The sequence below is a fragment of the Canis lupus genome, chromosome 11, assembly GCF_048164855.1.
Source record: "Canis lupus baileyi chromosome 11, mCanLup2.hap1, whole genome shotgun sequence".
NCBI lineage: Eukaryota > Metazoa > Chordata > Mammalia > Carnivora > Canidae > Canis > Canis lupus.
In genome coordinates, this window is record NC_132848.1 from 52,771,502 (window position 1) to 52,798,925 (window position 27,424).

General features: G+C 41.5%; 2 long non-coding RNA genes across 3 annotated transcripts in view; one reads left to right on the plus strand and one right to left on the minus strand.

The window, feature by feature from the left end:
• LOC140600207 (uncharacterized) overlaps nt 1-27,424 on the minus strand; it is a 263,881-nt gene that overhangs the window by 81,916 nt on the left and 154,541 nt on the right. The gene's annotated exons all lie outside the window — the stretch shown is intronic.
• Nucleotides 19,420-23,701, plus strand: LOC140642296 (uncharacterized). The gene is made up of 2 exons (XR_012038779.1): nt 19,420-19,557; nt 22,136-23,701. It is a non-coding gene; the product is annotated as an uncharacterized lncRNA (long non-coding RNA).

The following is a 27,424-nucleotide window of genomic DNA, read 5'->3' on the forward strand; positions in this document are numbered from 1 at the left end:
GGTGGCTTAAAAAGCAAACATTTATTTCTCACAGTCTGGAGGCTGGGAAGCCCAATATGAAGGTGCTGGCAGATTTAGTGTCTGCTGAGAGCTCTCTTCCTGGTTTTCAGATTGCTGCCTTCTTGCTGTGTCATTGCACAGTGGAGAGAGAAATGACTCTGGTCTCTTTCTCTTCTTAGAAGGATGCCAATCACAATATGGAAGCTCTAGCCTCATAACCTCGTTGACACCTAATTCCCTCTCAAATGCCCCAACTCCGATTATGATCACACTGGAGATTAGGGTTTCAACATATGAATTTTGGGGGGACACATCCAGTTCATGGCATGCATGCACATACACACACATACACCCCATCATAAAGTACTAGATGTCTTTAAGGTATGTTGTAGATTGGGTTCCCTAGAAGCATATCCTGAAATGGGGATTCTTGTTCAAGTGATTTGTTGGAGAAGAGTGAGGGAAGTAGGGAAGGGGAGAATGTGGTCTCAACTGGATGCTAGTTTAAATCGGATCCCTGGGAAAGTTCTAGAGCATAAATTGCACCAGTTGGTCCCATCTCAAGGCAAGGGGACTGGCTCTTGCCAGTCAGTCACCGGCTGAGATCTGTTGGTGGGGTGATCGATGGGTGCAAAGCATTTGGCTGAGAGCAGCTCTCTAGACAGCAGACAGCTGTGCGAGTTATTAGCCAACACTTAATTGGTAAAGAGGATGGGTGGAGCCCAACCTCATCCACTGTAAGGTTCATTAGAAACCTCTGTATAGAGACTGTGTGGGAACTCAGCCAGCTAAAGCAGAAGGCTCACAAAAGAATCTTCTGTTTCTACTCCCTTTGTTTCTGTTGTGACCTCAGACATGCCATTGATTCTATAGCAGTTTGGTGTCTTGGCTCCTCCTTTTAGATATCCTTCTGTGGCTCAGTGCTTGGTTATGGATGCTACATTTGCCATTGGACACATGGTTCCTGTTTTTCATTTGTGTTACCAGCCTCAGGTTGTCTGGGGCTCATGTTTGGATGCCCACTTCTGTTTCAGAGCCCAGCAGGGTTCTCAGGCTCCCTCTTACCCTAGTACCCTACCTCCCACCTCAGCATTATTATATACAGCATAACATAATCACACCCATATAAAAGTTTCCACACATAGCCTCATTCCAAAGAACTGCTTCTATGGTTTGATTATTTGCTCTGATCCTACCATTGCTCTCCTTTTTAGCTCATTATTTGTTATTTATTGCTGTATAACAAATGATCCCCCAAATGTACCAGCTGAAGACAACTAAACTTCTCATCATTTCTGTGAGTTAGAAATTTGGGGGCAGTCTATCTGGGTAGCTGTAGTTCAGAGGGTCTCATGAGGTTGCAGTCAAGATGTTGGCCATGATTGCAGTCATCTGAAGGTTGACTGGGCCAGAAGATCTGATTCCAAGATGGTGCCCACTCACATAGTCCAGTGGGCAGAGGCCTCAGTTCCTTGCTGGCTGTTGGAAAGAGGCTGTGGTTTCTCACCACATGGAATCCTCTGTGGGGCTACTTGATTGTCTCCAGGACATGGCAGTTTACTTTCCCCAGAGTAAATGATCCAAGAGCAAGTGATCCAATGTCTTTTAAGACCTAGTCTCAGAACTTATAGACAGTCACTTTTGCCAAAATTATTTGTTAGACATGAGTCACTAAGTCCAGTCTACACCCAAGGGGAGTGGAATTAAGCTGCATTTCTTCAAAAGGGAAGTATTAAAGAATTTGTGGATATGTATTTTTTTAAAGAATTTATGGACATATTTTTTTAAAGATTTTATTTATTTATTCATGAGAGAGACACACTGAGAGAGGCAGAGTCATAGGCAGAGGGAGAAGCAGGCTCCATGCAGGGAACCCGATGTGGGACTTGATCCCAGGACTCCAGGATCACACCTTGAGCCAAAGGCAGATTCTCAACCACTGAACCACCCAGGTGTCCCTGTGGAGATATTTTAAAACCAACACATACCTACTACATTTGCAGGGTCCCTGGGCAGCTATTTCCTGGTCCTCACCTATGTGGGATACTTGTAGGACTGAGGTAGCAGATTCTGAACCAAGAGAGTGAGATTTATATCCATAAAGGGATGATCACATCTAGGGCATCCAAGAATTGGTGAGAGAGAGAGATGCACAGTAAGGGGGAGAAAGTAAAAGAAAATGGGCTCTGGTTCAGACAGGTTGAGATTCAAGTCTCCACTTTGACATTTCTAACCTGGCTTGGGAAAGTCATTTAATTCAAGCCAATAAATGTTTTTTGAGTATCAATCATTAGTGCACTGGATAGTGGTGACAGAGTTCTGAAAAAAATTCACTTTTGTGGTACTTATAGTCTAGTTAATCAGACAGACATTAAATGAATCATCATTTCAATTGTGATGGGGGTTATGTCTATCAGAGCACATCCCAAGGAGATTTAGCCTTATCTAAGGAATAAAGGAAGACCTCCTTGGGGAAGGGATATTTTAAGTTTAAATTTGGAGGATGATCAAGATTTAGCCAGGTAAGGGGCATCTGGATGTCTCAGTCAATTAAGTACCTCCCTTTGGCTCAGGTCATAATCCTACATAAGGCTCCCTGCCCACGGAGGAATCTCCTTCTCCCTCTCCCTCTGCCCTTCCCCCCACTCATATGCATTCTCTCTCTTTTTCAAAATAAATAAATAAAATCAAAAAAAAAAAAAAAAAAAAAGAGCCAGGTGACAGAAACAGATAGTGCAAAGGTTGTGAGGAATCAAGACCCTTGAACTTCTAAGGAGACAAAAGAAAATCAGAGCGGCAGGAATGTTGATGGTGAAGGAGACAGTGGGGAGAGATGAGCCCGGAAAGCTGGCTAGAGACCATGCTTCTCTGAATTTCAGAGGCCACATTAAGGATAGGGACTCATATCTATAGGTCCCCAACAATGGTCAGGCCAACTACTGATTTTTTAATATTCTACCAACATCTTGGACGAGCATGGATCCATTTTTAAAGTTATTTTAATTCCGTTATAGTTAACATACAATGTCACATTCATTTCACGTGTACAATATAGTGATTCAATATTATTCAGTGCTCATCATCATAAGTGAACTCTTTAATTCCCATCCCCTGTTTCCCCCATCCTCCTGTGCACCTCCTCTCTGGTAACCATCAGTTTATTCTGTTTAGTTAAGAGCCTATTTCTTGGTTTGTCTGTCTCTCTTTTTTCCTTTGTTCATTTTATTTGTTTCTTAAATTTCCCTTATGACTGAAATCACATGATATTTATCTTTGACTGACTTATTTCACTGAGCATTATACTCTCAACTCTATCCATGTTGTTGCAAATGGTAAGATTTCATTCTTTTTATGGCTGAATAATATTCTTGTGTGTGTTTGTGAGTGTGTGTATACCACATCTTTTTTATCCATTGATCTATCAATGGACTGTGGGTTGCTTCCATAATTTGGCTATTGTACATAATGCTGGAATAAATATAGGGGTGCACATAACCTTTTGAATTAGTGTTTTTGTACTTTTTGGATACATACCCAGTAAAGCAATTACTGGGTCATAGGGTAGTTCTATTTTTAATTTTTTGAGGAACCTCCATACTGTTTTCCACAGTGGCTGCCCCAGTTTGCATTCCCACCAACAGTGCATGCAAGTTCCCCTTTCTCCACATCCTTGCCAACTCTCATTGTTTCTTAAGTTTTTTTTTTTATTTTAGCCATATGACCAGTATAAAGTGATATATCTCATTGTGGTTTTGATTTGCCTTTCCCTGGTGATGAGTGATGTTGAGCATCTTTTTATGTGTCTCTTGGCCATATGGATGTCTTCTTTGGAGAAATGTCTGTTCATGTCTTATGCCCATTTTTAAGTTGGATTATTTATTTTTTGGGTGTTGAGTTGTAGAAGTTCTTTGTATATTTTGGATACTGGCCCTTTATCAGATATGTCATTTGCAAATATCTTCTCCCATTTCAACTACTGACTGTTTAGAGGTTTGGCTTGATGAGAATTGTATAAAACTTGGAAAATAAGTTAAAGAGGGACAAAGTAGGGCAGCCCGGGTGGCTCAGCGGTTTGGCGCCGCCTTCAGCCCAGGGTGTGAACCTGGAGACCCGGGATCGAGTCCTGCGTTGGGCTCCCTGAATGGAGCCTGCTTCTCCCTCTGCCTGTGTCTGTGTCTCTTTCTTTCTGTGTCTCTCATGAATAAATAAATAAAATCTTAAAAAAAAAAAAAAAGAGGGACAAAGTAGATGTAAGGGGCCCTTTTAGGGGAGCACAACAGGAACCTAAGTGGGAAGGTGAGGGTAGCAGTGGAAGTGAGAGACCATTAACAGAGTAACAGATAGGACTTGACTAATGACTATGGGCCGGAGACAGGAAACAATGAACACTGTCCACAGGGCAGATTTTTCGGTGGTGATGGTAGGTGACCGGTAGATGGGGACTGACTTTGCATTTAGTAAAGTTATAGGGTTATAAGGACTTGTGAGACCATTTGCTTCAACGTGGATGGAACTGGAGGGTATTATGCTGAGTGAAGTAAGTCAGTCGGAGAAGGACAAACATTATATGTTCTCATTCATTTGGGGAATATAAATAATAGTGAAAGGGAATATAAGGGAAGGGAGAAGAAATGTGTGGGAAATATCAGAAAGGGAGACAGAACGTAAAGACTGCTAACTCTGGGAAACGAACTAGGGGTGGTAGAAGGGGAGGAGGGCGGGGGGTGGGGGTGACTGGGTGACGGGCACTGGGGGTTATTCTGTATGTTAGTAAATTGAAAACCAATAAAAAATAAATTAAAAAAAAAAAAAAGGACTTGTGAGATATGAAGCAGAAGTGTTTGGAAAGGTTTGGTGTTCAAAGAGGGCTAGGCTCCGAAGAAGGCAGCTGTGAGGGTCTAGGCATACATGGTGCAGTATATTTCTGAATGAGTGAGATGGTCAGGGCAAGAGTGTAGCAAAAATCCAGGGAACCCTTGCATTTAATGAGCAGGGAGAAATGGAGCCTGCAAAGATCCTGAGGAGGAACGGAGATGGGAGGAGGAGGAAAACCTGGAGGGTGTAGCTAAGCTAAGGAAATGGTGTTTCTAGAGGAAGCGTTAAGTGGAATTACTGTTTTAATTAGGGTAATTATAATCGTTATCTTATAGGATTCTTGTGAGGATTAAATAAGATAACATATACAAAAAATATTTTAGTAATTCATAGAGGTTTACAATGTTGGGTGTTCTCTTTAGCAGAGAATGGGAGTGTATGGAGTAAGGGTTGGGGGAGGGGAGAAGCCAGAATGTTCCCTCTGAAGTAACTTCCCAGTGCCTGATGCATCTAAAGCAAACTTGCAGTCAATTATTGACATTTGGGGCCAGCTAGCCTTTGATAGAGTGCAGTATAATTTTGGAAACGAGGAAAAGCTACCTTGCTCTAAAAAAAATCTCTACCTGCTTAATATTCCTCAAAAATCCCTTCCAGGGAAGATCTATCTACAAAGCCATTTCATTCTATAATAAAAGGTTTAAAATGCAAATACCTGGGGCAGTTACCACAGCAATGTGAAGGAGACAGTTAAGTATAATTATGTTATCAGATCCCCCCCCCCCCTTTTTTTAACTTCAGAAAGGCACCAGAACCAGGAAGAAGCAGGGAGGGGAGAGAGCGTTTGGTCACTGAAGGAGAAAGAAGAGGTGGGAGACACCCAAGGCAAATTTCACTGACTTCTCGGTTTCACAATTTGCTTCAGGCAGGATTTGTTTATCTTCACATCTGTCCAGAAAAAATTATGACTTTTTGTGCACATGTACATTACATCTATCTGGGTAGCTGGTGCAGACCCGTACCTTAGCAGGAGGAATGATCCTCTGCTGTGCGTTCCACAGGAGTGTCTTTTTCTCTGGCAGGTGTTGCTGACCTAATATCTAGAATGTAAATACAGATTCCCAATGCCACCCAATTTAGGGTGTTGATGGTGTGGAGTGGACTCAGAAGTTACCATGCTGCACTGGTGCAGGAATCACTAAAGTTGGCCCTTTAGGAATGGTGTACCTGGGAGCAGCCTGGGTGGCTCAGCGGTTTGGTGCTGCCTTCAGCCCAGGGTGTGATCCTGGAGACCCAGGATCGAGTCCCATGTCAGGCTCCTTGCATGGAGCCTGCTTCTCCCTCTGCCTGTGTCTCTGCCTCTCTCTCTGTCTCTCTCTGTCTCTCATGAATAAATAAATAAATCTTAAAAAAAAAATTAAAAAAAAAAAAAAAAAAGGAATGGTGTACCTGGGAACTGATCCTGGGAAACTGACCTCCTCTTTACCTTTCCAGTAAGCACTCAGGAATGTGCCCCCATTGTTAGGTTTACTTGTGCCTGGTGGTCAGGCATGTCCTAAACTAGAGTCTCCAGAACAGAGCAGAGGCCTAGGAGAATAATGAGCCCCACTCACCTCCCCAGGAAATGGGGAAAAGGAACTTCTGACTATATGAATGGGTTCCTCAGACACCTGGTGGTATCACAGCATGGGCTGCAGGGCTGTTCTTGGGCACTGAGGCCAAAGAAGCCTCTCTAAAGACTGAAACATTGCCAGGTCTCCATTTGTGTAATCTGTATAATTGGCAGTGTCCTCTGTCAGGGTCTATGAGGCTATTTCTGTCCATCACTGTCATCTGCACAATCAGGCTATTACTCTAGGCAACTATTCCTTTTCTGGGGACCATCTATGTCTTGCAGTTCATTAAATCCAGGAGGCTGTTTGTTACCATGGGATTCTGAATAATTAACTGAAGATGGCCCTTTAACTCAATTGTATTTGCACCTAGTAAGTAAGTACTTGTTAAACACTCCAGTTGGAGGCCAGAGGAGAATAGTCCTTGCCCTCAAGGGGGCTTGTCTCAGTCCAGTTAGGAAATGTCGGGGCCCAACTGGCCATCCCTCCCTCCATGCCACACTTTTCTCCCCACACATCTATCTACTCTAGTGCTCCCCCGACCTCCTCCCCCACCCCCCAGCTCCTAGACTCCAGGCAGATCTGCTGAAGCAGCAACATGGAGTCTGAGGCTAACCCTGGCTGCTGGTCTGCTTCCTGCCTGAGCCCAGCCCTGATAAGCAGATGCTGGCACCATCTCCTCTATGCCTCAGTACTGCTGTGGACTCTGTCTTGTATCTGTCACACAGGCCTCTGATTTCTCCTCATCAGGAGCAATGTCATCATCTCCCCAAACCACTCTGGCATGAACCATCCCAACACACATTACATCATGTGGTGCTAATGTCGACCTGGCCCACTACTATTTGTCACGCTCTTGCTCTGCCTGCAGACTAAAGTGACATCTGTGTAGCTGGGTCTAGACTCTTAGCATCTGACTTGCCCTCCTGTTCTCAATTCCAGTGAACAGACCTAATTCTAGAATTTACTCCTTTAATAATCATTCCTACCCCATTTCAGTTAATCATAGACGTGCAGCTGTTTCTTGAGCTATGTTAGGGAAAAGCAAGCTTAAAAAAAGAAAACAAATGCAAGACAATGCACACAAATGTACAATGGTGTGGTACAGGGAATACACAAAACTGAATGATTCCAAATGTGAATACAGCACGTACTCTGTTGGACCAGACCTACATATTCCAGTAGAGAAGTTCATCATTCAGTCCTGAGGGCATACTGTTTCTCAAGATGCAAGTAAAGTGAGAGAAAAGAAAGAAAGAACAGCATAATGCCAAGGTATTCAGCCAGAAACCAAACCAACCAACCAACAAACAAAAAAACACAAAGTGGCTGGCAAGCTGTGCACTAAATTCCAAATAGGTAAAAGATAATTCCACATACTGATCAGAAGAATTTTGGCCACATGTATATTTCAAACCAAAGTCAAAATTGGAATTCACTAGCCTTTCTCCAAGTTTCCTGACTTGGTTGACTATCATCCAGCCATCCAGACTAGAAATCTGGTGTTAGGGCAAAAATGAAGACTGACTCCGAAGATTGAATATGGAGCGGGAGGCACTATTGCCAAGCAGGGCACTAATCCAGCAGAGCCTAGGCTCTAGGGAATGAGGTTCTAACATGTCACAGAGCTTCCTGTATTGTGAAGGCAGAGTTTCTGACAGTTGCCGACAGTTGCCGACAAGAGGTGTATTCTGTTGTGTTCATGGAGTGCCTTGTGTGGGAGAATGATGCTTGGCTGCTTCTGTTGTGCATCTCAGATGCTGAGGAGTGATTCCAACACCCCCCTTGCCCACCCCAGCAGACCTGGACTTCTGTCAACCTCCTAGGTGTGGGTCAAAATGTGTTCCTATTGCCTTCCTCTTCCACAGACCTCTACAACCAACTGATAACCAAGTCATTTAATCTCCTACCTTTTCATTTCTTATTTGTCTCTTCCTTTCCATCCTACTTGTGCTGACTTAGTCTAATATCTTCAGATTTTAGCCCATGTCATCATTTCATTTAAGTCCAAGCCTCACCCCCAACTTCACCTCTAGTGTCCCTGGCACCTCATGGTTTATACATTCTCCCATCGAATGCTTGATTTCTGGCTCCCAGTGTTTATTTGTCTATCTTCCTCTCTTGGACTGTGAGAGTAGGGATGTTCCCACATCTTATTTTTACTTATATGTTCAGAAATTATTATAATCCTGATGTCCAGTAGGCACTTAATAAATGAAAGTGAATGAATGAAGATCTACTGGTATTTCTTCACAAATTACATCATCTTCACATCATATATGTGAATAAAAGGAGTATGTGTTTTAAACTGAGTCAGTGATCTCATGTTTATGACTCAGCTCATCAATCACCCTGGATGGTGATGGTGGGAAGACTTTGCTAAAGGGTGAATAAAGATGATTTTTTTCCTCTTTAGCCCTATTTCAGCCTGTCCTCTTTATCAAATACTTTGAGCATTCGATTCTTATAATTTATGAGTTCCTATATATTAATCCTCTGGGAAAATTCACAGAACGTACTTGCAAAAGGAAAATAATTTGCTGGTATTTTTCCCCTTTTTGGCACAGGAATAAACGGAATGTTCTGACAACTTCAGTATCTCTTGCTTTGCCGACTGCCTTGCCCAATATTTGTCTTCAGCAATTTCACTGCAGTTATTTTTTTCTCACAAAGAAATACGTTTCTTCACATTTTAGAGGCACAAATTGTTGCTCCCACTTTTCAAAGGAGATGTGGTATTTCCACATTTAGAAAGATAGTCCCAGCTGCCAAGCTCTGTCAGACCCTGCCTTGGCTTAATGAGAAATGTTTCTGTTTTTCTTAGGCACAGAAAAAAAAGTAAAGCCCCCAAATTATTTAAGTATCTTACAGTTTAGATTCGAGGCCAGGAGGGGCAGTTACATGAATCTGGAGGAATGAGCTTGGGTTGAGGACCTAGGCTCAACTGCCAAATGCCGTGCCTGGCTTTGCACAGGTGGGTTAAGCCTCTAGCCTGTTTCCTTGCTGGTATAATGGAGAGGTTGACCTATAGGTTGACCTATGGTTTTTGGAGTCTGTTCTAGGTCTGAAGTTCTATGACTTGTTGTATTACTTTCCTCTGTTGCTATATAAGTTTTGGTTGTGTATACCTTCTCCAAGCGATGGAGACTATGTTTTATTGTAGTGAGGTGGCCAGGGACAACAAAAATGTATTGTTTGATAATTTTTGACTCCCTATTGAGGACATGGGGAATGACAAATGGGTCATATTGGGACAGGAAATGAAGAAGGCGGGGACAGGACTTTCTCTCCCTCTGGGAAATGGATCTGATTGCTCATGGAAGAGGTCTAGTTCGGGGTCTATCTTGTGGCTACTTTGGAAGCCAAAGTCACCCAAGTTCTATGTCCTGGTCACTCAAGTTCTATAGCATTCCTTAGGAGGGGAGGATTTTTGGTATGTGAATATTTCCCTAAAGATCTAGAACTCTGGTCTCTGAAACACCTGAAGTTGACAAGGCATTGAGAGAGAGGAGTTTTCTCATCCTCCTTGAACTTCCAGGAACCACTGCCAAATTGGCAGTGAACTTCAGATTCAATAGTGATTCCTCAAGGCACAGGACTAGTACTGGACTACTGGTTTTGGTGGCAAAGTAGCCACAATAACCTCAACTGTTTCTGCCATGGACCTTGGCCACTGTAGCCCTTCTTTTGGCTAAAGAATTTGAGGAACTCTGTTTTCATCAGTTCCACAGTAAGAGCAAGGCTGCAGCAATGGTGGTGGAGAAAGGTTTCTTCTGGCAGACAAATGGATTTTCTTTGAAGTTATCTGAGTAAGCACCCATGGGTTTCTGGAATGTGTCACAGACAGGAAACCCCAGGAGAGGAGAATAGATTTCCTGCCCTTGGAATGGGAGTGCAGAATTTTGATTTAATTATGAAAAAGATCTCATTTTGAGCTGCAAATGGGTGAAACAGTACATTTAAATTGTACTGTATTTAGTTTCTCCCACAGTTGAGGATTATTCAGTAAGTACTTATTGAGTGACTGAATAGATGTAGCTGCTGTCAAACAGAAACTGAAGATAAAGGAATTCTGCTGGCCATTAGCTGTTGGTCTTGATCTATCCTGTAAGGTGTAGCTGGTGCTGAACAATGGGCAGTTTCCAAAGAGCAGGTGAGAATTGGCCCATTTCTTCACTTGGAGGTTTTTACTCCATTCCTTCATTCCTAAACAGATGCCAACCCATCTTAAACCTCTTTTTACTTTTCTTTCCATTTTCTCCCTTCTCTATACACCACTCTTTCCTTTCTCTCTACATCCTTGGTCTTCCATGTTAAAAAACTGGTCAAGAGAAAAGAGTGTTAGGCTTGAAGGAAACCAATCAATTTCTAGACGGAGCCTGAAAGTATCCCTTGGTGCATCTCTGAATACATACACCTTGAGCCCAGAGATGGTGAACAGGCAACAAATTCTAAGACCCTTGAAATCTCAGTCTAGTAAAGCCTTCAGGGTGCTGAATCATTTCAAGTTCTTAGGGCTTCCTGAGCACCATACAAAGAGAGTTCCAAGGGCAGACTCTTTCCTCAGGGTTATCTATTCCTGTACAATGAACTACTGCAAAATTTAGTGGTTTGAAATAACAACCATTTTATTATATTTCACTATTTTGTCTGTTGGAAATTTGGCAGTTCTTAATTGAGTGATTCTTCTGCTCCACCTGGAGTTGACTGGATTTGCTCAAGGTATTCAGCTGCAGCTGGTCTGATCTGAAGGGTTCAAGATGCCGTTTCTCACATTCATGGTACCTTAGTGGATATGGCACTGACCGGAAGCTTGGCTTGCCTATCCCCTCTTCACATAATCTTAGGGACTTTCTACATGGTTTCTCCAGCATAGCAGCCAGACTTTTTATGCAGCTATCCAGGGCCCCCAAAAAGCAAGGAGGAAGTGGCCTCTTCTCTTAAAGGCTAGTCCCAGAACTAGCACAGCCTCTCTTTCAGTGTACCCTAATGGTTAGTATTATGATCAATCTGGCTGGGCCACGGGATGCCCAGATATTTGGTTAAACATTATTGCTGGATGTGTCCTATAAAAGTGTTTCTGGATAAGGGCATTTGAACTGGTAGATTGAATAAAGCAGATAGCTCTTCCTTTTTTTTTTTTTTAAAGATTTATTTATTTATTCATTCAGAGAGAGAGAAGAGAGAGGCAGAGACACAGGCAGAGGGAGAAGCAGGCTCCATGCAGGGAGCCCGATGTGGGACTCGATCCCGGGTCTCCAGGATCACACCCCAGGCTGCAGGCAGCGCTAAACCACTGCACCACCGGGGCTGCCCAGATTGCTCTTCCTAATGTGGCTGGGTACCAATCAATCCAGTGAGGGTCTGAATCAAACAAAACGGCAGAAGAAGAAAGAATTTACACTCTGCCTAACTACTTGAGCTAAGATACTAGTCTTTTCCTGCTTTCAGACTGAGACTTACAATACCAGTGCTCCTGATCTTCAGGTCTTTGGATTCAGAAACGAACATAACACCACTGGCTTTCCTGGCTTCCAACTTGCAGATGATAAATATTGAGACTTCTTAGCTTCCATGATCATGTGAGCCAATTCCTTATAATAAATCTTTTTCTATATGGGTTATATACTGTCTTGCTTCTGTTTCTTTGAAACCCTGAATAATACAACTGTTCTAGTTTAGAATCAAGGGGAGGGGAAGTAGTGCCCACCTCTTAATGGGAGGAGTGTCAAAGAATTAGCAGTCATCTTTAATACACTCCAGGGTTTTATAGGTTGCATGATAGCACACACGCAACTGGGATTGCCCTCTGCTGGGATCAGCAGAATTAGGACCTATGACTCTATGTGCCAAGGGATACCTGGCATGAAAGCATCTGGGTCCACTGAATCAAAACTGTGACCAGACAGAATGGAGCAGAGGCTCGTGTGCTATTGGATGTGACACTATTATCTGCAGAAGGTTCTGGCCCTAATAGCCACAGTGTAATCCCTAGAATTAGGCTATTGGATGATTTTCATTTTGATCTGTGAACTGTGTTTCCACATGTTGGCAGTGATAGAGAGGAACATTAGATTCTTAGCCTATATCACTCTTTGGTGTGACCCCAACTCCTTCATTTCATTCCATAATGCTAAACTCAATCCCACTTTCATTTTTTTGTTTTTAAAGATTTTATTTATTCATGAGAGCACAGAGAGAGAGAGAGAGAGAGGAGAGAAAGGCAGAGAGAGACATAGGCAGAGGGAGAAGCAGGCTCCATGCAGGGAGCCCGATGTGGGACTCACTCCTGGAACTCCAGGATCACACCCTGGGCTGGAGGCAGGCACTCAACTGCTGAGCCACTCAGGCATCCCACAACCCCACTTTTGGACAAAACTAACAGATGCGGGTCTCCTGGGCCACCAGAGTGTTTTCATTCCAACCACATCCCTCTTTGAGTAATCTTGATATACTCAAAAACATAAAGGTGCAGAGTGATTTGTCCTCTTTCAGAAATATTTTTTAATTTTATTTTTTTAAAGATTTTAAATTTATTTATTCGAGAGAGAGAGAGAGAGAGAGAGATGCAAAGGGAGAAGCAGGCTCCCTGCAGGGAGCCCGATGTGGGAATCCATCCCGGGACTCCAGGATCATGCCCTGAGCTGAAGGCAAACGCTCAACCACTGAGCCACCCAGGCATCCCCAGAAAAAAAAAATTTTTTTAAATAAAATAACTCTTTGGTAAATTCATTTGAACACAAAGCCCTACCAGGGTATTAAAGGATGATTCAACATGCAAAGAACTGTGAAGAATCACCTGCATATTATTCCCTCCTCATAGTACCTGATGGGGTTAGTCTGGGTCCTTGGAAAAGCTGATGTGAAAGAAACCGGAGAGGTTGCTGGTAAGTCTGGAAGAGTTAGGCTTTGATGTAATCTAACCCTCTAATCAGTGAAGGTGAGTGAAGGGAGGATGCATGGAAATGTCCTAGACAGCTATGTAGTCTCAAGAAGGTTCAGCATAGCTGCTGGGGAATCCTTGAGCCAAAATTGGTCATCAGCTAAGTAAGTCCATATTTTCTTGAGGAATGGGCCTCTCTCAGAATTCCTGTCCTGGGCAGCCCAGGTGGCTCAGTGGTTTAGCGCCGCCTTCAGCCCAGGGCATGATCCTGGGGACCCAGCATAGAGTCCCACATCAGGCATGGAGCCTGCTTCTCCCTTGGCCGGTGTCTCTGCCTCTCTCTCTCTCTCTCTCTCTCTCTCTCTGTCTCTCATGAATAAATAAATAAAATATTAAAAAAAAAAAAAAGAATTCCTGTCCTGCTCCATTATTGGCTGGGAGTGGCCTGTGGTAATTTGGTCCTGGTCCCTTGAACTCCCCAGAGCTGGAGCTCTTTAAGGCACGTTCTCATGGCTGCCACACTAACAATGTTCTGAGCATACATAAGATGCTTAATAAATGTATGTGGAAACATGGTGTCTAAAGTAATTTTCTAATACTCTGTGTACTTCTTATTTCTGTGCTTTTGCTCAATTTTTCTTGTTTTGCTTGCTCTTCTCTTCCGTATACATATTCAGGAGGCAGCTCAGATCTCATCTCCAAGATGTCTTCTCCAATCCCAACTGCCAGAATTAATCTTGTGAATTCTTCTAGGCACCCACAGTACTATCTCTATACTTTTATTATTACATCAAATAGAGACTAATGCACACTGGAATTATTCATTTGCATATGAGGTCCTGGGGACCAAGGGTAGTGTCTTACTCACTTTTCATGTCTCCCTACAACATCCAGAGCAATCTAATGCAGGGCTTTGCACGTAGTAGGCACTTAATAATTAGTTGTTAAATTGAATGAAATTCTTGCAATAGGATGTACCTGAATATATCTTTAGGAAGAAGTGGCATAAAGCATAGTTCTGCCCAGAGTCTCTTACAAGAACTTGAAATAGTGTATCCCAAACTGACCACCTTATCAGCTCCCTGAACCCACTTCATGGCTGCTATGTCAGTGCCCACTGCCCTTGCTCCTGCCCCCAAGCCAGTTAAGCTCAGCATCCTCCTGGGCTTCTGCCCTGGGTCACATGCTGTCTTATGGTGCTACTTTGGAAGCCTCACCCCCGCCCAGCCCCAACCAGTCTTCTCTCCATTCCTGAAGCCTCCATCCTCTCTCACTTGGACTACCTTCCTTGTGGCCTGTTCTGATGTATGTCCTCCTCCTGTCTGAGCCCCTCCATTGTCCTCAAGTCAGGGCTAGGATTAACATGTAGTGAGTAAGGTGCCAAAGGCACAGGATTTGAGGAGATACTACTCTCAGGACCATGGAAGTGCCAAGAGTGAAGGCCTCCTTAAATTTTGCTCCCTATATGCCTCACTCATTTCACTCTGGTCCTGGGCCTGCCCCAGAGTCCAACTGGGATAATGACTTTCCTTTACCAAAGGTTGTTCTGGCAATCTTCATTGCAGTGTATCCCAACCATGGCTGTGTATTGCCTGCAGACCTTGGTGAAAAGAGACTCTTTGATCCCAGCCCAGATTGAATCAGACTGGTAGTGGATAGGGTTCAGGAATCTGCATAGCCAGGTTTGGGAACTGCTGGCTTATAGCACCAAGTCTAGACTTTGGAATAACATTCATGCTTCCTCCCAATTTGGCCCCTGCCTGTTTCTGGCTTTATTTTCAGTCGGTTTCCTCTTGGCAGACACTCAATAGGCCAATCATACCAAAGCACTCAATGGACCCAGATATGCCCTGCATCTTGGTGTCTTTGTGTCTTTACTCGGGTTGCTCCCACAGGCCAGAATGCTCCTCTTACCCTTGCCCATTCTCCCAGGCAAAATCCTACTTGTTCTTCAGGATCCACTTCAAATGCCATCTCAGCTCTGAAACTGCTTGGGATCCTTCTTCCTGACCTTTACCAGGGCATCACCATCTCTGCTTTCATGTATTTTACTTTTAACACTCGGGCAGCCTCGGTGACTCAGCGGCTTAGTGCTGCCTTCAGGCCAGGGCGTGATCCTAGAGAACCTGGGATCGAGTCCCACACCAGGCTCCCTGCATTGAGCCTGCTTCTCCCTCTGCCTATGTCTCTGCCTGTCTCTCTCTGTGTCTCTCATGAGTAAATAAATAAAATCTTTTAAAAAAATTTAACTTTTCATAGCAATTAACATATTCCCTTGGACATAAGTCTTTAAAAATATTTGTTGAATAAATAAATGAACAAAGGACTAAATATGGGCCAGAGTTTACCATCACCATTGAGTCATTTCTAGGGAACTTGTGTATGTTTTGATATCACACAGTAGAGCTCAAATGTCAGTGTACATAAATAAGAATTATCTAGAATGTTATTAAATATGCAAACTCCTGGCCACACTCCCAGCAATGCTGATTCAGTAGGTCTGGGTGGGGCCTAGGAATTTACATTTGTAAGAAATATCGGGTAATTCTGTGACAGGTGGCCTGCAGACCACATTGAGAAACACTGCAGGAGACACTTGCTGTTCAGCAAGTGGTGTTCACTCTCTGGAGGGATTCTCAGACATGCTATACTGAAGTTCAACCCATAATGTTAAAGATCTTGTGGAGTTTTGTCAGGAGGATGTGGTAAAAGCAGCAGGTCTGATGTGGCATCTGATGGGTTTCAGACTCTGGGCAGGCCATTCTTAGGATAGTCATTGAATTCTGCAATAATGTGGACACCTGGGAGGCTCAAGTTGGTTGGGCATCTGCCTTTGCCTTGGGGCATGATCCCAGGGTCCTGGGATGGAATCCCATATCAGGTTCCTTGCTCAGCAAGGGGTGTGATTCTCTTTCTGCCCTTCCTCCCTGCTTATAATCTCTCTTCTCTCTCAAATAAATAAATAAAATCTTAAAAAAAAAAAAAAGAATTATGTAATAATAAGAAAAAAGGGTAAGCCCTGCAAGCTTTACTTTGGTTGTTGGGACTCTGGTTCCTGGCTGTGGCTGTTCTCTGCTCGGACACTTGGCTCTGTTTGGAAGCTTCCATTTCCTGATACTGGATCTGGGTGACTCTCCAGCTTGCTTCTATTCCCTAGGCACAGCTTCAGTGGTGGTTTCCACAGAGCTACTGCTTTCATCACCATTTACTTCCTCTAGCCTCACCTCCAAAGGGGAAACTTGGTGGGTCTGGTGGGTCTGAAGGAAGCCAAGAAGATGTGCCTACAGCTCTACGTCCCAATCTGAACTCTTTCACTAACCACTCACCAAACTTACCAGCCAGTTAACCCAAATCAGTAGGCACTTTACTGAGCACGTGCAATATGCAAAACATTATCTGCAGATCCTATAGGACCTTCTTCAGGTGTGAAGACCCTTGCAGTACTCAACTACTGCTCCACATTTGAACATAAAGCCAACAGAATAAAGTTAATTTCAACTTAACCTTCCCTTGAGGTTCAGGGATAGAAATGTTTTCTTAAAACAAAGTCTACAATGTTGTCGGGAAAGGGGAGTCCATCTGTCCTCTGAAAGGTCTCTTGAGAGAGTCTCTGATTCATTTCTTATCTTCCCTTCTGTCCCCAGTGTTCTTCTAGGTTCTGTGTAGAGATGGAAGAAGCAGCTGGCTGGGCCAGAGGGGTACTTCTGGGTAAATGGAGTCCACAAGCAGAGCCTTCTGTGTTCTGGGAAAACCCTGGACAAGAAAGCAGCACCCGGAAACTGAAAGGGAATGGGACTCGAGGGGTCTGGAGGACAGAAGGCCTGCACACCCCTGCAGTCCACCAACAGCTGCATAGGCCACATAACTGAGCATACCAAGTTACCATCTCTCCTCAAATCCAAGAGGAAAGAAGGGAAGTCAGTACAAACACGAATAAGCCTTCAAGTAAGGACAAGAGGTCAGTCGACTTCTGAAAGACATGTAGGTCAGGCCAGATCTCCTTAGTTTGGCACACGGTAGCCACCCATCAGCAATCCCCAAGCCTCACTTGTCCCTGGACCTGTTTCCCTTCCCACAGTAGCAGGTCTAATCCGCATTTTGATCCTGTGCCTATACTTCCTACTGAAATGTCCTTGGCCTTTCTGAAACTTTTGTCGTTTCTCATCCCTTTTGTAGTTTCCATCCCTCTCCTCCAGGAAGTCCTCCTTGTTCCACCAACTAGCAGCAGGTGGACACCTGGCTGAGCACACATACATGCACCCCACACTAAGTTATTCTCACTTATAAATGATACTAAAATTCTAATAAAAATATTAACAAATAGAATCTAGCAGCACATTAAACAAATACACTGTAACAAAGTGGGGTTCATTTCAGGGTGATTCAATTTTAGAAAATCTATTAATGTAATTCACCCTATTAATAGTCAAAGGAGAAAAGCCATGATTCCCTTTGAAGATACAGAAAAGGAATGTAATAAAATTGGACATTCACTTATAGTAAAATAATAACAATAATTGGAGCTAACATTTATTTTGCTCTTATTATGTCGTGAGTACCATTTGACATGCTCTGCATGCAGTTTCTCATTTAGAGAAATGAGAAGGTACCAATGAAGGTATTATTTATCACGCTCATTTTACAGATAAGGAAACTAAAGCTCAGCAAGGTTAAGGATCTTGCCTCAGGGCACAGAGCTAGGAAGTGGGTTGTATATAGCTAGCAGGCGGCATACTCTTAATCACTATATCAAAATAGGAACATAGGAATACTTCTGTAATATAATAGACATATGTCTATTGTATGATCCTAAATCATAATTCAGCATCCTGACTAATGGGAAAGCAAAGGAAATATTTCCACTGTAATAAAAAAATAAGACAAATATGTCCACTATCATAGCATATCATAGGACACTTTTCTGGAAGACCTGGCTAATGTAATTATGAAAGAGAATCAATAAAAGGTATAAATTCTGTAGGGAAGGAGGCAAAACTCTACTTAGTGCAGATGTTATGGCAATGCACCAGAGACTCAAGAGAAACATCTGAAAAACCACTGGAAACAATATGAGAGTTCAGGGAATTAGCCAGTCATATATTAATATTTTTTTAAAAATCAGTAACTTTCCTGCATGCAAACAGCAACCAGGTAGAAAATTCAATGGAAGAAAAGATCTTACAAAAGCAATGGGAAATGAAATACTTATGAATAAATTAACAAGGGGTGCCTGGATGGTGCAGTCAACTCTTGGTTTTGGCTCAGGTCATGATCTCAGGGTCACGGGATCCAGGCCTATATTGGGCTCTGTGCTCAGTGTTGCATCTGCTTGAGATTCTCTCTCTCTCCCTCTGCCTCCCCCCAACCCCACTTGCTCTCTCTCTCTCAAATAAATAAATGTTTAAGAAAAGAAATAGAAAAACATGCAAAAAATAATAGAGGCAAATCTCAGGAAAAATGCAAGTATTCCATAAAGGAGTAAAAATTTGCTCATTTCACTAATAATTAAAGAAACAGTAAATAAAATGAGTTATACATTTTCACATAGATTAGAAAATAATTTTTAAAATAATGTCTGGTGCTGAAGAAGGTGAGAAACACACTCTCATCAATTACTGGTGAGAATCTAAATTGGCATAATACTTTTGGAAGAAAATCTGGCAGCATGTACTAAAATTTTGAAAGTCCTGAGGATGTTATGTGTTATTGGCATGTACTAAAATTTTGAAAGCCCTGAGGATGACATGTTATCATGTCCCCTGGGACACCTGGGTGGCTCAGCAGTTGAGTTCTGCCTTTGGCTCAGGGCGTGATCCTGGGATCTGGGATCGAGTCCCACATTGGGCTCCTTTTGGGGAGCCTGCTTCTCCCTCTGCCTATGTCTCTGCCTGTCTCTCTCTCTCTCTCTCTCTTATAAATAAAATCTTTAAAAAAATAAAAAATAAATAAATTGTGTCTCCTCTCCACACACCAAAAAGAGAGATGTATTAAAGCCCTAACCCCCAGTACCTCAGAATGTGACCTTATTCTGAAAGAAACTGGTTGCAGATGCCATCAGTTAAGATGATGTCATAGTGGAGTGGGGTTGTGCCCTAATCCAGTGTGACTGGTGTCCTTATGAGAAGATAGCCATATGGAGACAGAGACACAGTGAGAATGTCACGTGGCACTGAAGGCAGAGATCTGAGTCATACAGCTGCAAGGCAAGGAACACCAAAGATGGTCAGCAAGCCACCAGAAGCTAGAAAGGCAAGGAAGGGGCCCCTGATAGGTTTCAGAGAGTCCGGCTCTGCTGACATCTTGATTTTGGATTTTGAACCTTCACAACTTTAAGACAGTACATTTCCATTGTTTTAAGTCACTCAATTTGTAGTACTTTGTTACAGCAGCCCTAGGAAACTAATATTGAGGACAAATTACACAAGAATTTATTTTCCCCAAATACTCACTCAGTTATATGTATTCAAAGATGTCCATTTCATTGTTGCCTGCAATGATGAAACATTGAGTACTATCCAGACATCCATCAGCAGAGAACTGTTTGAGGAAATTATATTTCTTTAATGAAATACTAAGCTGTGATTCAAAGCAATAAAGTGACTAAAAATGTATGAATTCATGGGGGTGCCTGGGTAGCTCAGTTGTTTAAATATCTGACTTTGGTTCAGGTCATGATCCCAGGGCCCTAGGATGGAGCCCTGTGTGGGGCTCCCCACTCAGCAGGGAATCTGCTTGTCCCTCTTCCTCTGCTCCTCCCTCCACTCTGTCTCTCTCAAATAAATAAATAAAACCTTTAAAAAAAAAAAGTATGAATTCAGGAGATAGTCAAGACAAATTGGTAAATTGAAAGGTCAAGTTGTAAAGCACAAGTAATGTATGATACTAAACTTATCTTTTTAAAAAGTCATAATAACATGCTAGTATGTGGATAGAAAAAAATTGATGTATCTTACACAAGTTGTTATTTGATGGTGGAGGTGAAGATAACATGAATGGCTTTGCTTTTCACATTGTATATATCTATGAGATTTGAATATTTTAAACCTGGCACCTGTTGCTTTATCTTCAGAAAAATAATTGTTATTATAAATGTGAGGGAGATTCATATCTCAACTTAGCCTCCTTATGAGTTTTCAAATCAACTTTCTGGAGCAGCTACAATATTCTCTCACCTTTCCAGAATTCAGCTTTCTGACAATTCTCCCTATACAGAAGGTACCATACAGAAAAGTGAATGAGGAAATGTGGCAGAAAGTCCTATTTGCTATCCCTTATGTCCTCTATCAAAGCCTATTTGCCTTTACTTTACACTCAAAACAGACCCCTTAGTTATTCTAATTTCTAGAATGTAGCAATTTCAAAGGGGGGGCAAAAGGATTGCTCATGGTAAGTACTCTGACCAGAGAGAGGGAGGTTTCATAAAAGCTACAAAAAGCCATGGCAAGGACTTACATATGTACAAATCTGGATCATGTAATATGGGAATAAACCATCATATATGGCTCAGCAACCTCTGACGTCATCTTTCTATTGTATTTCTCTTATAAGTCAATGTATAATTGTTGTGACTCAGTCAAGAAAATGTTAATTATGTCCATTGTTTAAAAACCAGGGAAAAGTGACACATTTGATGTAGACTGCCATTTGAAATGGTTAACATAAAAACTTCAAGGGTTAAGAAAGCAAATGCTCAGTTATCTGGGAAATTTCCACCACCCAGAAAGAGTCATTATCCAAGTGTTCTGGATAGTCAAGATTTTCCTCTCTGTTCTTTGCTTCCTAGAGCATTTAATCAAGGCCACCCACAGCCTAGAGGTTTCAGAAGTCCCCAGTTGAGCCATTTGTTCAATAACAGAGTAAACAGGGAGAAGATGAACCAGGAGGACAAGGTGCTAGGTGAGGCTTCACTTGCAGGCCCTCCCCTGAGATAGATGGGCAGTGAGTGGCTGCAGGGGAGGCTCCACACTGGGAACTCTCTACCCTCCTCTTGGACTTCTGTCCCCTAGTTAAGCCCAGAAATGGTTGGTTAGGTTCTAAAATAAATAACGCTTGTTAAGCCTAATTAGCATGTAATGCAAAAACAACTATGCAAATCATTAAAAAAACATCAACTTTGTTAGAAGTATTTCTTAACTTCAGGAGTGGCTCTTCTTTCTAGCATGCTCAGCTTTCAGAATTCATTGTTTTCTAGTCATTTAGACTACTTTAACCATCCCTCCATGGGAGGAGAGAGAGAACACTGTCTATCAGAACAGTTCCTTATCAGAAGAGATCTGCACAAAGGTAGGGCTGTGGCAGCATGGTTGTAATTGCTATAATTAGGCCAAAATGCATGTACCACATTCCCCCCTTACCTCCTTGTTCTAGAACTAGAGCTAAGATTTAAGTTAGGCTGAAATTCAGTGTGCAATTTACTTTTTGCTTCTCTCTCCTCTCTTTTTAAAAAGCTGGTAACCAGCATTAAAGACAATGTGGTCGGTATCCTTATAACTAAAATATAGCTTCATTTCTGCTCATGGAAATATGTAGTCAATTAGCTGTAATGTGGTCCAGGCTCCCTTTGATATTCTAAAATAAAAACATTCCAAGTTATTTACTTGAGAAGAGTTATTTCCAAGCACGCCCAGTAGCTGCTGTTTTTAATAATGCTGCTTTTAATGGGTGTGGGGCCTTCTGCATAGAGGGGAGAGTGTGGCTTAAAGTTCTGAACTATTATCACTGGATTTTTGGAGTAATAATTATGAAAGTTTCCATTTAGATAGAACTATTACTGAACCGTATCCATTCACACATATTTAACAATTTTTGTACTCCTTTCTCTTTTCAGATCAGGGAAGAGAAGCTAGCTGATGGGGAGATCCCATACAAGGATGACTTACTCTGGAAATTCTCCCCAAAAGAGCAATAAAGGAGCTGCCCTCTACATAGCATTGTCTGAGAAGTAGTTCCCAAATGCTTGTTATTGAATATGGCAGTGCAAGATGCTCAAGAATCTCCTGAAGAACATTATGAAAACTAAGCAAAACAAAACCCCTGGTTCTACCTCAGTTTGGAAGTAGGGATGGGATGTGATAGAAGTACAGGGGATAACCACAGAGTTGGAAAACAAGGCTTCTCAATTGTGAGGAGACCTTCTTTAAAGTTTCTGTGCTGTGTGAGTTCAAGCAAATCAATCAACTTCTCTGAGCCTCAGAGTGGCCATTTATAAAGTGATGATGATATCAGTAAGTCCTACCTCAAAGGGTTGTCCTCAGAATCAAATGAGATGAGGTATGCAAAAGCACTTATTAATCTGTCAAATGCTTTGCAATTTTGGCTAAACGTAGATATTGAAATCCCAGTAGAATTTGTACAAAGACTTGAGAGACAAAAAAAGAAGTGACACAAACAAATGGCAAGATATTCTATGCTCACAAATTGGAAGGATTAATATTATTAAAATATCTGTACTACCCAAAGCTATCTACAGATTTAATGGAATCCTTATCACAATACCAACATTTTTCACAGAACTAGAACAATACTAAAATTTGTATGGAGCCACAAAAGACCCCAAATAATGATTTTGAGAAAGAAAAACAAAGCTGAAGCTTTCACAGATACAAATTTTAAGATCTGTAATATAGATTTTTAAGATACACTACAAAGCTGTAGTAATCAAAACAGTATGGTACTGACACACAATGGACAGATAGATCAATAGAACAGAACAGAGAGCCCAGAAAAAAACCCATGCTTTTATGGTCAATTAATCTATGACCAAGGAGGCAAGAAAATGCAATGGAGAAAAGATGGTCTCTTCAATAAATGGTACTGGAAAAACTGGACAGCTATAGATAAGAGAATAAAACTGGACCACTTTCTTATACCATACACAAAAACTAAAATGGTTTAATGACCTAGATGTGAGACCTGAAAACACAAAATTCTAGAAGAGAACACAAGCAGTAATCTCTGACATCAGCCAAAGAATATTTTTCTAAATATGTCTTGTCAGAAAAGGGAAAAAAAGCAAAAACAAAAACAAAAAACTATTGAGACTACACCAAAATAAAAAGCTTTTGCACAGTGAAGAAAACCATCAATAAAAGAAAAGACAACCTATTAAATAGATTTTTTCAAATGACATATCCAATAAAAGGTTAATATTTAAAATACATAAAGAACTTATATAACTCAACAGCAAAAAAACAAATAATCTTATTAAAAATGGGCAGAGGATCTGAATAGATATTTTTCCAAAGAAGACATCCAGATGGCAAACAGACACATGAAAAGATGTTCAACATCACTAATCATTACGGAAAGACAAATCAAAACCACTATAAGATATTATCTTACCCCTGTCACAATGGCTAGGATAATAAAGACAAATAATAAATGTTGACAATGATGTGGAGAAAAAAAAACCTCATGCACTATTGGTGGGGATATAAATTGGTATAGCTACTGCAGAAAAGTGTGGAGGTTCCTCAAAAAAAAATTAAAATAGAACTACCATATGATCTATTAATTCCACTACTGAGTATTTATCCAAAGAAAATGAAGACACTAATTCAAAACACCCCTATGTTTATTGCAACATTATTTACAATAATCAAGAGATACAATCAGTCTAAGTGTCCATCAACAAATGACTGGACAAAGAAGATGTGGTATACACAATGGAATATTAGTCCTTAAAAAAAAGAAATCTTGTTATTTGTAACAATATAGATGTACCTAGAGGGTATTATGCTAAGTGAAATAAAGCAGAGAAAGATAAATACCATATGATTTCATTTATATGTGGGATCTAAGAAGCAAAACAAATGAACAAACAAAAAGCAGAAACTCATAAATATACAGAACAAATTGATGGTTGCCATGGTGAAAGGGAACAAAATGGGTGAAGGGAAGTGGGAGGTACAGGCTTCCAGTTATGGAATGAGTAAGTCACAGGGATAAAAGGCACAGCATAGAGAATACAGTCAGTGGTACTGTGATGGGGTTCAACTACACTTGTGGTGAGCACAGCATGAAGTATAGACTTAATTAATCACTATGTTGTACACTTGAAACTGATGTAACACTGTGTGTCAACTATACTTCAATTAAAAAAAAAAGAATCAACATATGGTTTGGAAGGAGTTTTCAATTTACCTGGAGAGATAAGGAAAGAGGGAAATGGTATAAATGGTAAAAACTATATCTAACATCCTATTGAAGCACTAAAAAGCATTGTTAGTGTATACTGTGGGTTCTGTGCTAGAATAAATCATATGGGTGACTGAGAAGTATTATACCTAACATGGATATTTTTCTAAAAGAGCTTCCAGTTTGGTGGAGAGAATAATACAGAGATAATATAATCAGAGTAAATTCTAAATATTATGGTCCCACCTATAAAGGGTTACTTAGAAGCTGTGAGGAATAGCAATAGGCACTGTTGTAGTCCAGGAAGAGATGCAACTGTAGTGGGCTTGGAGTTAGAACAGCAAAGGGGAAAGAGAGAAGATCATTAGGGGACTAGCAAAGACCAAGCATAGACGCAGAAATACACATGCGGTAAGGAGCACCAATAACAAGACCAGCCTGGCTGGAATGGTGGAGCCTATTACAGAGGGCCTTAAAAGCTCAGCTGAGAAGTTTGTACTTGATATATTTCTACATATTCTGTATACATGAGAGGGGCCTATTTACACACCAACCCTTGAAACTCTGGAACTGTACTGTCCAATATGAAAACAGCTAGCTGGTCTGATATGCTTTAAATATAAAATATATACTAGATTTCAGAGATTTATTATTTTAAAAAATCACTAAATTTTTATATTGATCATTTGTTGCTATGATAGTATTTTAAATATTATTAAAATTATTTCACTTGTTTCTTTTCTTTTTAATGTGGTTGCTAGAAAATGTTACGTTACACATGGGAGTTGCATTGCATTTCTATTAGACAGCCCTGTTCTAGAATGTCAGGATGGGCTTTGAAGAATTTTATTTGTAAGAAGATCCAAGGGACACAGGAACCCTGGGAGAAAAAAAAGAGGCTTTGAAGGAGATGGTTTGGGAGATGCCCAGAAAGCCAGAATTAAAGTATTATATCCCTCCACCCACATTCTACACACCAAGGAGAACCATGGATGACACTGAATTAGGAGTCAAGGCAGTGGGATTTAACCTTGGAGTAGTGCATATACGTTGGTATTGAGGGCTATTTTTGTGCACAACACTGAGGGATATCCTTCAAAGAAAAGACTCATTAAGAAATTGAGAAATCCAGTAATGTGCAAGAGTTGTAGCAGGAGGGCCTATGTTTAAGGACTAGAGCCTTAAAAGTCCTGAGCCTGAATGAGAGACAGAGACCTCCTGTATGTCAAGAAAATATCACTGGCTACATGGGCCACATGGTCTACTACCACTGGGCAGGCCCCAGGGAGTGAGACATGTCTTGTCAGAAGAAAGAGGTATTGAGGTGGCTCCAGCTACCAGGAAGCAGGGTGGAAAGCAGTAGCTCTGACCCAAAAAAAGATAGCAATATTCTCCAAGGAGAAGAAGCAAGCCCCTAGAAAACAGAGAGGCTTACAACAGTTTGTTTGGGCCTAGAGTCAAAAATTATTCTATTGTTTTATATATATATATATAAAACACACATATCCTGATATGCTATCTTTAATAGAACTGTACTCCAAAGAGGGTGAGTTGTGTTAATGGAGAAGCAGTGATTTTTCTGAGCATGTCCACAGGTATAAATTTTGGGTAGAATCTAGCTGTAACTCCTTTTCCCCAACCACTTCACCCTCATCCAGGTTGGCTGTCAGCATTATAAGAGAGTGAGAAGAATTAGAGGGAGTGGTAAGCAGAGGAGAGGAGAAAGGCTCTTCATTTTGTGATATGATCCTCTTCTTGAAACCCCACCAAATCTTACAAAAATTTGATCAACCTCACCAATATTTGGCATGAGTGAATTTCTTGGAAAAACCAGCGGAGACTGAGTTTTGCCTCTGGGGTAATCTAAGGAGAAACATACAGCATGTTCAAAGGCCCAGCCAGACCTCAAAATTTAAGTCATTCTGTTCCATTTCATATTAGTGAGACAGAGAACAGAGAAGAAAGAAAGAAAGAAAGAAAGAAAGAAAGAAAGAAAGAAAGAAAGAAAGAAAGAAAGAAAGAAGAGAGGGAGGCTATAAAAAAGAGACAGGAGGGAAAGAGAAAGAAGAAAAAAGAAAAAGAGAGTAAATTAAAAATTTGGAGTTTAGAGTCACAGTCCCTGGCTCTGTGGACTGTGCTGTTTTAAGGCACTGCTGTCTTCCTGGGAAAATACACTCAACTTTTCCAAAGCTCTTTTATCACATCCTTTTTAAAAAATTGCTTTTGGTTTTAGTATAGCCTTCATCGGCTCAAAGACCACATGCTGAAAGCCTGAAAAGTGAAAGATGTCGGGTCCCCAGACAGAAGGATCTGAGTGGCTTCAGATTCAAGAACTAGGGTTAGAGGAGGAGGCTGGGAGGGTCAGAAGAGGGAGCCAGGGAGAATGGGAGGGGTGGGATCATGACACTTGCCTTCCTGTTCTCCTACTCATCTGTTAGTATTGGAATGAGTAGGCTTCTGGAATTCAGCTGAGCATTGAGATTTTTTTCCTGTTGCTTTTTGGGCTCCATGTGTTAACTGAGGGTTCCCACACACAGCTCTTCAGACCTTAAGCCAGCTCTGCAGCTGGCAGTGTGCGTTTCTGCCTGGCACTGGGGAAGGAGAAGTGGGCAGGAAGAAGGACCTCAGGAAAGGGGAGGGCTCTGCACAGGGGACCTGGAGTGTCCTAAATGAAGCTCTGTCTGAGTCGACCAGTAAAACTGTGTTTACTCCAGCAAGAATCACCTTGGCAACCAACAGAGCCAAAGGAGTCCTAGTTTTTAGGAGTGTGTTATGATGGGGCAGCTTAAAGATATAAATATAAATATGAGTTTTGTATGTGCATGTGTACATACAGAGATAGTACTGTGTGTACATTTTTGTGTCTGTGGGTCTGGCTCTACCAGTTTTCATCCTAAAGAAGTGATCAGTCTGACATAATGAGATTTTCTCACATTATTTCTTGATTGCCATGCTGCCTATCTTTTGATGATATATTGGA